The sequence below is a fragment of the Hemitrygon akajei genome, chromosome 5 (genome assembly GCF_048418815.1).
Source record: "Hemitrygon akajei chromosome 5, sHemAka1.3, whole genome shotgun sequence".
Classification (NCBI taxonomy): Eukaryota; Metazoa; Chordata; class Chondrichthyes; order Myliobatiformes; family Dasyatidae; genus Hemitrygon; species Hemitrygon akajei.
In genome coordinates this window covers 130,443,904-130,457,016 of record NC_133128.1, presented here as the reverse complement: position 1 = coordinate 130,457,016, position 13,113 = coordinate 130,443,904, and the positions used below count along the sequence as shown (strand labels likewise).

The window sequence follows — 13,113 nt, the reverse complement described above, 5'->3', positions numbered from 1 at the left end:
AATTCATACATGGTAAGACCTGGTGGTGGCAGGGAGTTCAGTAGCCTCATGGCTTGGGGAAGAATCTGTTTCCTACCTTATCAGTTCTTGTCCTAATGCTACAGTACCTACTGCCTGGTGGTAGGGGGTCAAAGAGACTGTTGCACGGATAGTAGGGTTCATTGACAATACTAGCAGCTCTGCATATGCAGTGCTCCTGGTAAGTATCTCAGATGGGTAGAACCCCTCAGCAGTCTTCATGTTCCTTTGTAGGGTCTTGTGGTCAGATGCCTTGCATTTTCCGTATCAGACAATGATGCAACTGGTCAGTACACTCTGAACAGTGCTCCTGTAAAAATTAGTAAAAATGGGGGGGGGGGGTGCAGGGAGGGGAGCCTTGCTTTAATTTCATCAGCAAGTGGAGATGCTGCTGTGCTTTCTTGTTAAAGAGGTGGTGTTGAGGGACCAGGTGAGATTGTCCATTCTGTGCACTCCCAGAAACTTAGTGTAATGAGTAATGATTGGTCAATCTGCACCTTCATAAAGTCCACAATCTTTTCTTTAGTCTTGTCTTGAGACTCAAGAAGTTGTGCTTGCTTCATTCCATCAGCCACCTAATCTGTCTTGTCATTGTTGATGAGGGCAATCGCTGTTGTGTCATCAGTAAACTTGATGATTGAGTGGAACTGAATCTAGCAGTGGAGTCATGCATCAACAGTGTCCTGAGCACGCAGCCCTGGGGGTTGCCAGTGCTCAACGTCCTCGAGTTAGAGATGTTTCTACCAACATGGACAAGCTGTCAAGAAGTCCAAGATCCAATTACAGAGAGAGGAGTTGAGACACAAAGGTGACAGTTTACACACCAGATTTTGAAGGATGTTCATCTTAAATGCTGATCTGAAATTGATACACAGCACCCTGGCTTATGAGGCACCATTTCCAGGTAGGACAGGACGGAGTGGAATGCAGAGGCTATGATATCCTCAGTGGGCCAATTTGAGTGGTAAGCAAACTGGACAGGATTCAGTGTAGCAGGAAGATGAGATTTAATGTAATCCATAACCAGCTGCTCAAAGAATTTCATTATTGTTGAGGTCAGGGCCACTGGAAGGTAGTTGTTGAGGGGAGGTTACTGTCACCCTCTTGGAAGCCTTCAAGGTGTCTGCCTTGAAGCCTGCAAGGGCAGTGGATTGTTCCAGAGATTTCTGTAGATCCTGTATCCTTTCAGGTCTTTGTCCTACAGGCGGCACTCTTGGGATATTCCTTTCTGGTTGCCTCATTATAGGAAGGACGTAGAAGCTTTAGAAAGGGTGCAGAGCAGGCTTACTAAAATGTTGAGTGGATTAGAGAACATAGGTTGAGTGTGCCAAGGCTTTTCACTTGAGCGAAGGAGGATGAGAGGTAATTTGATAGCGGTTACAAGTTGGTAAGAGGTATAGATCAGTGAATAGCCCGAGGCTTTTTCGCAATGGCTAATACATGGGAATATTGGTGGATATTCTAGTTAAGTCTTTTATGTGGAGATAGTGGGTGCGTGGAGTGCCCTGCAAGATGGTTGGAGAAACAGCTGCATTAGGGGCTTCAAGCAACTCATAGGAAAAATAGGCTATGGAGGAGAGAAGAGTTAGATTGATCGTTGAGCAGGAGTTCTCTACCTGGGGTCCACAGACAGACCCCTTGGTCAATGGTTGGGGTCCATGGCATAAAAAAGGTATGGAACCCCCATCTTAGAGGATGTTAAAAGGTCAGAACAACATTGTGGGCCAAATGGTCTGCACTGTGCTATAATGTTCTATGTTCTGATAGCACAGCTGATAGACCTGTTGGATAATCTATTTGTATTTTGGCTAACCTTCCAGCATTTCCCTTTATTGACAATCTCTTTAACTGTCCTTTTAATTGAACTCTGTTCTCTTAGCAGCTAGTAAATCAAAGAAAAGTCTCAAGGTCTTTAATGTGCATCTATGTGAGCCTAAGTAGGTGACTATACCAAATACTGTAGATAAAGGGAATCTTAATCAATAGCAGTATTTTTTCCAGGCAAGCTGTTACTAGACCCACTGATGATGGAGTAGCAGTATAAATCTATCAGGTTGCTTTGTGACACATTGGTACTGGAGTTCCCATGGTCTGCTACTTGGTGGTATACGTTATGGATTTAAGGGGTGCTTTGAAAATGGTTCACACTGTAGCCATGGCGCACAGAAAATGGAGAGGGAGACTGCTTAGGGGAGTGGATGAAGTACTAATCAAAGTGCTGACATAACACTTTTCCATGTTAAACTCTGTAGTTCATTTTTGTCTTGAGTGTTGCCTTGTTGGAACTGTGCTCATCCTCTTTCCGCAGATGCAGTCCGACTTACCAGGTGTTTTCGGTCTTTCCTGTTTTAATTTTGTGCAGCAAGATTTTTGACTGAAACATTGGTCCTAGTTGTTGTAAATCAGAAGAGTACAGGGCAGATCAAAAGCACACCACCCAAGCAGACAGTCAGTAAACAGTGGAGTGCTGCCATTAGGTAGCAGTAAATTTGGCAATGTCACTTTTCTGCTCTAACCTGCTTTCCTGCCACCACAACGGGGTTGGGAGTGAGTTTGAGGCAGTTAGAGGAGCAAAGCTCTGTCATATGTTACCTACTGTGCTGTGAGAATTACATTCCTTGACTTCTCTAGTGCCTTTAACACCATCCAGCCCAAGATCTTAAGGCACAAACTAACGGAGATGGGAGTAGACTCTCACATGGTGGATTGGATAGTGGACTACTTGACAGATAGACCTCAGTATGTGCGGTTGGGAGACTGTAGGTCTGACACGGTGGTCAGCAGCACAGGAGCGCCGCAGGGAACCGTACTCTCTCCGGTCCTGTTCACCCTGTACACATCAGACTTCCAATATAACTCGGAGTCCTGCCATGTGCAGAAGTTCGCTGATGACACGGCCATAGTGGGGTGTGTCAGGAATGGACAGGAGGAGGAGTATAGGAAACTGATACAGGACTTTGTGATATGGTGCAACTCAAACTACCTGCGTCTCAATATCACCAAGACCAAGGAGATGGTGGTGGACTTTAGGAGATCTAGGCCTCATATGGAGCCAGTGATCATTAATGGAGAATGTGTGGAGCAGGTTAAGACCTACAAGTATCTGGGAGTACAGTTAGACGAGAAGCTAGACTGGACTGCCAACACAGATGCCTTGTGCAGGAAGGCACAGAGTCGACTGTACTTCCTAAGAAGGTTGGCGTCATTCAATGTCTGTAGTGAGATGCTGAAGATGTTCTATAGGTCAGTTGTGGAGAGCGCCCTCTTCTTTGTGGTGGCGTGTTGGGGAGGAAGCATTAAGAAGAGGGACGCCTCACGTCTTAATAAGCTGGTAAGGAAGGCGGGCTCTGTCGTGGGCAAAGTACTGGAGAGTTTAACATTGGTAGCTGAGCGAAGGGCGCTGAGTAGGCTACGGTCAATTATGGATAACTCTGAACATCCTCTACATAGCACCATCCAGAGACAGAGAAGCAGTTTCAGCGACAGGTTACTATCGATACAATGCTCCTCAGACAGGATGAAGAGGTCAATACTCCCCAATGCCATTAGGCTTTACAATTCTACCGCCAGGACTTAAGAACTTTTTAAAAGCTATTATTAATGCTTTTTGAGATAGTGATTTAGATGCATATCATATTTTTTTACTGAGTTAAGTATTGTATGTAATTAGTTTTGCTACAACAAGTGTATGGGACATTGGAAAAAAAGTTGAATTTCCCCATGGGGATGAATAAAGTATCTATCTATCTATCTACTGCATCCTTCCCATCCCCTGTTTTTAAGCCATTAAAATGTCATTAAGACCATTGTGGCAACATTGGACTCTTCCCAAGATGGTGTGAAAGAACCATAGTGATGTTTTGTGGGCTACGTACAATACTTCTAAATATACCTCTTTTGAATTACTCTCACTGCAATCTGCCGCATGTAATTTTCCTTTAAGCAAAGTACTTTTAAATCAACTTAATGAACTGCGGATTTCACAATCTTCTGAAGGACTTCACAGACCAAGCAAGTATGGTATCATTAAGCAAATGAATGTTCATCACGGTGGCTGGAAGTGAGGTGGGAGTGGGAGAAACTCCAAGCCAGGCTGAAATGCAGAGCGATGAGCTCTCCGCTACTCATTATCTTGTAGCAAATGTGCAGTCACTTGAGAACAGAATTAAGGACCTGAAGGCAACATTGCTGTTTCGGTGGGAAATGAGAGATAGTTGTGTTCTATGTCTGAGCAAGACGTGGCTTTCTCTCAGCACATTGGATACAGCAATCAGACCCAAAGGCTTCTTGATTTACAGAACTGGTGATTCGAAAAAGGTAAAAGATGGAGGTGTGTGTTCCATGATAAACTTGGTGGTGCTCCAATGTGGAGGTTCTGTTGAACTCGCGTTCCCCTGACCTTGAACACCTAACGGTTAAATGCTGTCTGTTGTATTTACCTAGGGAGTTCTGCATAACTTTGACAGCAGTTTACATACCACCAGTGGCTGATTATAATCAAGCGCTTGAGATACTGTATGATTCTGTCTCTCAAGAAACAGTCCATCCTGATGCATTTCGAATCATAGTCAGGTACTTCAAGCAGGCTTGTCTGAAGAAGATCCTGTCCAATTACCATCAGCATTTAACCTGAAGCACCAGAGGTCCCAACACACTAGACCACTGTAATACTAAGATAAGGAATGCTTACCGTTCCATACCCTGACTGCATTTCGGTAAATCTGATCACTCGGCTGTCCTCCTACCCTCCTACAGGCAGAGACTAAAGAGCAAAACTCCAGAGATTAGGACAACAAAGAGGTAGTCATGGGAGGCAGAGGAGCGGTTTCGAGTTTGAAGTTGGGCCATGTTCAAGAAATCATCTGTGGATCTGTGAATGAATACACCATGATTGTCATGGACTTTATTAAAACAGCTGTAGGTGAGTGTGTCCCCTCAAAATCATTCAGACTGAAATCAGCTGGGGGCCAGATCAGAGGCATTCATGTCTGTTTACCAGGAAAGTTCCAAGAGGTCCAGGTACAATCTCTGGAAAACCATCTCATGGGCAAAGTGGCAGTTCCAGACTAAACTTGAATCAATAAAGGGTGCTAGACAGTTATGGCAGGACTTGAATACTATCACTTCTTATGAAGTTAAATCAACAAACATAGATGATATCAGATCTTCGCTTCCAGATGAGCTCAATGCCTTCTATGCTCGCTTTGACCATCAAAACATGGAGGAGCCATCACAAACTCCCACACCTCCCGATGATTCTTTGACTTCAGTCTCTGAGGTCGACATGCAAGTAGCCTTCAAAAGGCGAACCCACGAATAGCATCTGGCCCAGACGGGGTACCTGAGCAAGTACAGAAATCTGCCCTGATCAACTGGCTGCAGTGTTCACTGAGATCTTTAACCTCTCACTTCAGCAGTCTGTGGTACTCGCATGCTTCAATTATACAGTGCCTAAGAAGAACGTGGTAACCTGCCTGAATGACTGTTGTCCAGTAGCACTTACATCCACAGCTCCAATGCCATATTCAAATTTGCTGATGATACAACTGTGTAGGCTGAATCAAAGAAGGTTATCAATCAGCAAATAGGAGTCAGATTGAAATTCTGGCTGAGTGGTGCCTTAACAGCAACCTCTTACTCAATGTCAGCAAGACCAAGAAGCTGATTATTAAACTCAGGAGCAGGAAACCAGAGGTCCATGGGCCAGTCCTCATTGGAGGATCAGAGGTAGAGAGGGACAGCACTTTAAATTCCTCGGTGTTACTCTTTCGGTGGACCTGTTCTGGTCCCAGTATGTGTAATTACCACACAAGTACAACAGCATCTCTACCTCCTTAAGAGTTTGAGAAGATTGGGCATGACATCTAAAACTTTGACAAACTTCTATAGATGTGTAGTGGGGAATATATTGACTGGCTGTATTGCAGTCTGGTATGGAAACACCAATGCCCTTGAACATCAGAGGAAAAGCCTCTCAATCATTGAGCACATCTACACAAAATAGTGTTGCAGGAAAGCAGCATTCATCTTCAGGGTCCCCCACCACCCAGGGCATGCTCTCTCCTTGCTGTTGCCATCATGGAGAAAGTACAGGAGCCTCAGAACTCTCACCACCAGGTTTAGTAACAGTTATTACCCCTCACATATAAGGCTCTTGAACTGAATGGGATAACTTCACCTGCCCCATCATTGAAATGTTCCCACAACCTATCGACTCAATTTTAAGGACTCTTCATCTCATGTTCTTAATATTTATTGCTTATTTATTTTCAATTATTTCTTTCCTTTTGTATTTGCACAGTTTGTTGTCTTTTGCCCACTGATTGAATGCTCAATTTGATGTGGTCTTTTATTTATTCTATTATGGACTTATTGAGTATGCCCAGAAGACAGTGAATCTCAAAGTTGTATATGGTAAGATATATGGTACTTAGATAATAAATTTATTTTTAACTTTGGTTGATCTTTTTGCTGGTTTTCTACTAGCCTTGGTTGCTTATTTGATGAGTAAAAACATTGTCCAGACCTCAGTTAAGTGTTATATGCAGATCTAGTGACCACACTGTTGGAAGGATGTGATCAGGCTGGAAAAGTTGCAAAGGAGATTTACCAATACATTGGCCAGCTTGGAACATTTTAGTTGTGAGGAAGGACTGGAGAGACTTGGTTTGTTTTCTGTGGAGTTGAAGAGGTTGAGAGGACCTCACTGAAGTACATAAAATAATGAAGAGCTTAGGTAGGGTAGTCTGTAGAAATCTTATCCACTTATCAGAGTTGAATAAAACTAGAGGACAACTAGGTATAAGAGATTTAGAGTGGATCTGAGAAGAAGCTTTTCCACTCAGAGAGTAGTGAGTACTTGGAGTGTATTCTTGGAGAGAGTGGTAGCATTTAAGAGGTCAAATAACGACCACTTGGTTTGCCAAGGCATTGAAGGTGTGAGCCACATACTGCATGGTGGAATGAATACAGATAAATCACCGTGGATGTGGAGGGCTAAATGACTTGTTTCCCATGTTGTGCGAATGAAATTGCCAGAGAGAGATACTGGTAGATACAAAGCAACTTCTTCATTCGACAAAACCAGGTACAGCAGACATCATATGGAGATGCTTTCGGTGGAAATATCTGCTGGCCCAATGTGGGGCTCGATATTAATGTGCTAAACACAAAGGACAATTCCATATTTACAAAGTATATACAATGCTTTCTTTTGAAACTACATGCAAACTTAACACATTCTGATTCGCAACCATCCACAAACTCCAGCATCGTCTGGACTGGGATTCACAACTTTTAAGAATCCATTGTTCCAAATTAAATCCACGATACATTATCAAGGAACAGAAGACTGGTAGCCAAAGTCATTTGCCAAATGTAAATGACCAAAATTCACTCTTAACATCACTGCCATATAACTAAATATCTCGGGCAGGTAGAACTTTCTACTTGAGTATGTCGTTTTGAAATGGTCATGTGGAAGTGTTATTTTGTTCATGTTGGATGGCAGAAATTGCAAAAGTTGTTTTAAAATTGCTTCCTCGTTACTTAAAATACAACTTGTGTAACAGATTAAAGTTACTGACAACAGCAATTGCTCGGTTTTTAAATCTGTTGCTTCATATCAGTTTTAAATTACTTAAGCTTTATTGTTCCAGGATCTTATTCCTCTCACAAACAAGAGAAAATCTGCAGATGCTGTAAATCTGAGCAACACTTTCAAAATGCTGCAGGACCTCAGCAGGCCAGGCAGCATCTATGGTAAAAGATTCAGTCGACGTTTCGGGCTGAAACCCTTCGGTAGGACTGGAGTAAAAAAGCTGAGGAGTAGATTTGAAAGGTGGGGGAAGGGAGAGAGAAATGCCAGGCGATAGGTGAAACCTGGAGTGGGAGGGATGAAGCAAAGAGCTAGGAAGTTGATTGGTGAAAAAGACAGAAGGGCATGGAAAAAAGAAAAAAGGGGAGGGGAAGGAGCACCAGAGGGAGGCAATGGGCGGGCAAGGAGCTAACATGAGAGAGGGACAAGGGGATGGGAAATGGTGAAGGTTGGGGGGAGGCATTACTGGAAGTTTGAAAAATCGATGTTCATGCCATCAGGTTGGAGGCTACCCAAACGGAACACAAGGTATTATTCCTCCAACCTAAGTGTGGCCTTATCCTGACAGTGGAGGAGGCCATGGATGGACATATCGGAAGTTGTGAGAGCCCGTTGGTTTATAATAGACATCGGTGGATAAGCTGTCTCCTGAGATCGAGAAAGGGAAGAGAAGTGTCAGAAATGGGCCAGGTGAATTTGAGGGCAGGGTGGAAGTTGGAGGAAGAGTGGATGAAATCGACGAGTTCAGCACGATGTAGCGTGGGAAAAGTGTGGTACAGTCACCAGTATAGGCTTGGAACATGAACTGTTCCACGTAGCCACCAAACAGGCAAGCATACCTGGACCATACCTCATCCCACTCTGCTACTTATAAAAATGCCATCTCCTTCTCTCAATTCCTCTGTCTCTGCCACATCTGCTCTCAGGATGAGGCTTTTCATTCTAGAACGAAGGAGATGTCCTCCTCTTTCAAAGAAAGGGCCTTCCCTTTCTCCACCATCAACACTGCCCTCAACCGCATTTCTTCCATTTTACGCACGTCTGCTCCAGGGTTCCTCTTGTCCTCACCTACCACCCCACCAGCCTCCATATCCAGTACGTAATTCTCTAAAACCTTCGCCACCTCCACCTGGGTCCCATCACCAAACACGTCTTTCCCTCCCCCCCCCCCACCCCCCCACTTTCTGCTTTCCACAGGGATCGCTCCCTATGCGATTCCCTTGTCCGTTTGTCTCTGCCTCCTGGCACTTATTCTTGCAAGCGGAACATGTGCTACACCTGCCCTTACAGCATCTCACTTACTACCATTCAGGGCCCCAAACAGTCCTTTCAGGTGAGATGACACCAGCTGTGAGTCTGTTGGGTTATGTATGGTGTTTGATGCTCTGGTGTGGCCTCTTGTATATCAGTGACACCCAACGTAGATTAGGAGACCACTTCGCCAAGCGTCTACGCTCTGCCTGCCAGAATAAATAGGATCGCTTAGTGGCCACCCATTTTAATTCCACTTCCTGTTTACATTCCGATATGTCCATCCACGGACTCCTCCACTGTCAGGGTAAGGCTACACTTAGGTTGGAGGAACAGCACCTTATATTCCGTTTGGGTAGCTTCCAACCTGATGGCATAAACATCGATTTCTCAAACGTCCAGCAAATCCTCCCACCTCCCCCCCCCCCCCCCCCCACCATTCCCCATCCCCGTCCCTCTCTCATGTTATCTCCTTGCCCACCCATCATTTCCCTCTGGTGTTCTCTCCCCACCACCCCCCCTTTCTTTTTTCTTCCATGTCCTTCTGTCTCTTTCACCAATCAACTTCCTAGCTCTTTGTTTCATCTCTCCTCCTCCAAGTTTTGCAAATTGCCTGGTGTTTTTCTCTCTCCTCCCCTCACCTTTCAAATCTACTCCTCAACTTTTTTTCTCCAGTCCTGCAGAAGGGTTTCGGCCTGAAACGTCGACTGTACTTTTTTCCATAGATGCTACCTGGCCTGCTGAGTTTCTCCAGCATTTTGTGTGTGTTGCTCTTATTCCTCTCACAACTGTTTTGTATCTCTAACCCGCAGAGTGATGAAGATGCTGGGGAGTTGCAGTTGAATGGTTTATTACAGTTGTCTTCATTCCTGGGTCTTCATATCCCAAACCTGTATTTAAAAAACAAACTCTTGTTTATTCTGCTTTGTGACATTTCCTTTATTAATGTTTTAGCACTTATGGTATTATATCAGACAGTGGTGAATAGCAGGTTTTTGTATTAATGTCATTGGAGTTGATGGGCCATTGTATAAAATTATTGGAAGTATTATGACATCAAGTTTCATTTGACCACACATTAGAAAAGGTTGGATACCAATTGAATCAGAATCATGTTTTTTATCACTGTATGTTGTGAAGTAAGTTGTTTTACAGCACAGTACAGTCCAAGACACAGATTACTATGTTACATAAATAGCGCAATAGATGGACAAGGTAGTGTTCATGGGTTTATGGATATTTCCATTGTTGCCTGTTTCAAGCTGGAGAAGTGTTGTTCATGAAGAATTCATTACATTGACAGCATTAGGAGTGCTTGAAAAGACTTTTGCCCTGATTTTAACAGGGGTTAAAGAATACAACACCACAGCAAATTATATGAATGACAGAGCTTCCTACAAATAAAATACCCAATATCCTGCCAGACACTTGGTAGAATACTTAGTACCTGACTGCAGGTAGGATTGAAATCTCAGTGGCAGGAGGATGCAGCCTGAGATTGGTCCTTCATGTTTATTGAGACCGGAAACTGTATTGACTTGGAAATGATAACCAGTGCCATCAGGCATCTTCTGTGTTTAGGAAGCAGAGAACGTAAATGATCTGAGGGCTGTGCATTGTTTGGCAATGTGGGACACCTACGCATTGTTTGGCTAAGTGGGAAGCCTGAGGGATACAATCCATCTGCATTTGGCCGTCAGACTATTTAAGGGAAATATATTATAAAATTATCCTTGGCTTGGCTGCTGAGCTGCAAGTATTGGTGTCATCGGATGGTGATTCTACACTCATCCTAAAACTTGTCAGCTTGAAAGTGGGTGAAGGGAAGAAGGTGTCTGGAAATGATCTGACTAATTTAACACACTCCCTCCCACCCAGCAAGCCAATCATTAAGCTCTTTTTGACTGAAATAAATAGTCTGTGGTAGTTGTGTCAGAGGTTTACATTGCAATTCCATACCTGCTGCAGAACACAATTTATAATCTTATATTCCATTTGATCATCCAATTGAAATATTTGGTTTAAGGTTCCAGTTGTGATATAAAATGTTATTATCTCTTTTTTTGTTAGTTGTCTTGCAGGACTTGCCTAGATAATTACATTTTCTTTATCTTTCAGTAGTTTGCTTACTGCTGAAGAAGCTGACACTCAGCTTCATCTATCTAAAGAAAGGAACTAAATGAAAAGAATGACATTGGAATAGATTAGCGTTGAAGTCCATTTGAAATAGGACATTTAAGCTTATTTGTTAGATCTTATCAGCAATCTAATGCTATATATTTGACTCTTTGCAACCTTGATGTTATATTTGATTCTGATTCAGTTTTGTACTTCTGCGCTATCGATTTCTGTTGCAATGTCCAAATCCATCTTACTTTGACTTATCTGCTGTTAAAATCCTTTGTAACTGAGCATCTTTGAAATACAGCTATTTCAGTTCATTCCTGGAAGCCCCCTCACTTCATTCTTCCAGTCCTGTTCATCCATATTTCCAGTGCTTATTGATAATATTGGTTCCAATATAAGGAACACTTTAACTTTAAAATTCTGATTCTTATTTTCAGATTTTTGTAGCCTTGTCTGCAACCCTTCTCCAACCCCACTATCACTATATTCTGCACCAGGCTTATAACTTTGGAGAAACCGGCACACCTTTTTGCCCATGAGTATATTACTGAGTTTAATCTGTGTACCAATGGGAGCTGTAGCAAGATGTTAAGGACCTAAGCTCTGTAATTCTCCCCACTAAGTCGGTGTAATGTACTCCTTCAAATCTGCCTTTCTGGGGGGGGGGGGGGGGGGACGTCACGTGATGACGTAGGATCGAGACGTGGAAATCCAGCTCTCCAGTAAAATAATGTTTAAGTGAAGAAAAGTTAGTAAATACTTCTTAAAAATTACTTATAAACTACTCAGGATTGTCTTAAGATAGTCTCCTAAACAGAAGGAGAAGAAAACTACTACTTTGAAGACAACACAAGTTGGAAAAGAATCAAGGCCGGCCGCCATGAAAGAACCTCGGGCTCAAGTGCATTTTACCTCCGGTGATACAGAACAGGAAACTGCGGCAACATCAACCGTTTCCAAAAAAAAAGAGCAATAGGAATTGCGCAAGGAAGGGGCATACGCAAACATGAGCAACCCAAACTACAAATCCCAGTTATGACCGGAACTGAAAGTGAAAGTGAATATGAGGTAGAATCAGATTCTCTGGATAAATCAGACGAAGATGAAGAGACAAACAAGAGCAACAGGAAGAGGTTGGAGGTGATATTGGAGACATAAAAAAATCTTTGGTGCAAATAATGCATGAATTAAAAGCATTAAAGGTAATAAAAAGATATTAAAAATATGAAGATTATGTTTGATAAAATGATGAAAAGACAGGACAAAATGGACAAGAAAATTAAAAACTTGGAAGAAACAACGGGAGACACCATTGATAGAGTGAATAAAATGGGAGATAATATTTCTGCCTGGACATCAGAAAGAAAACGGTTGTTGGAAAAAGTGGATGTACTTGAAAATTTTAGCAGACGAAATAATATTAAGATTGTTGGACTTAAAGAAGGTATAGAGTGAGAGGATCCAATAAATTATTTTCAAAAATGGATTTCGGAAATTTTGGAAATGGAAGAAGGAACCCAGTTAATTGAAATTGAAAGGGCTCACAGAGCCTTAAGATCAAGACCTCAAGTTGATCAAAACCCACAATCAATCTTGATAAAATGCTTAAGATATCAAGATAAAGAAAAGTTCCTGAAGGTGGCTACCCAATGTGCCAGAAAGAGAAACGGGCCATTGATGATAGAAGGGAAAACAGTTCTTTTCTATCCTGATATAAGTTATGACCTTTTGAAGAGAAAGAAGGAATTTAACCCAGTGATAAAAGTTTTATGGGAAAAGGGTTATAAATTTATATTGCGCCACCTGGCAACCCTGATAATTTTTTTGGATGACGGAAAAGAAGATCTTTTACTGATTATCGGGATGCGGAAGAATTTGCACAAGAACTCCCAAATATTCGCTAACCACAGCCAAAGATTTAAAAGTGAAACAGATTAAAGATGAAGACAGGGACGGTGAATGGAGTTGATGGATGTTTAAGGACAGAAGAATATTTAAATATATTCTTAATTATATGATACGGGGAGAAAGGTAAAAATTTGAGAAATATTGAGAGTAGTGATATTATTTTTTCTTCTCTTATATATACTTTTTTATGTTACGGGGAAGCTGGGGGAACT

At 42.4% G+C, this 13,113-nt stretch overlaps 1 protein-coding gene across 1 annotated transcript in view; it reads left to right on the top strand.

Annotated features, from left to right (window-relative positions):
- bard1 (BRCA1 associated RING domain 1) overlaps positions 1 to 13,113 on the top strand; it is a 251,067-nt gene that overhangs the window by 16,292 nt on the left and 221,662 nt on the right. The gene's annotated exons all lie outside the window — the stretch shown is intronic.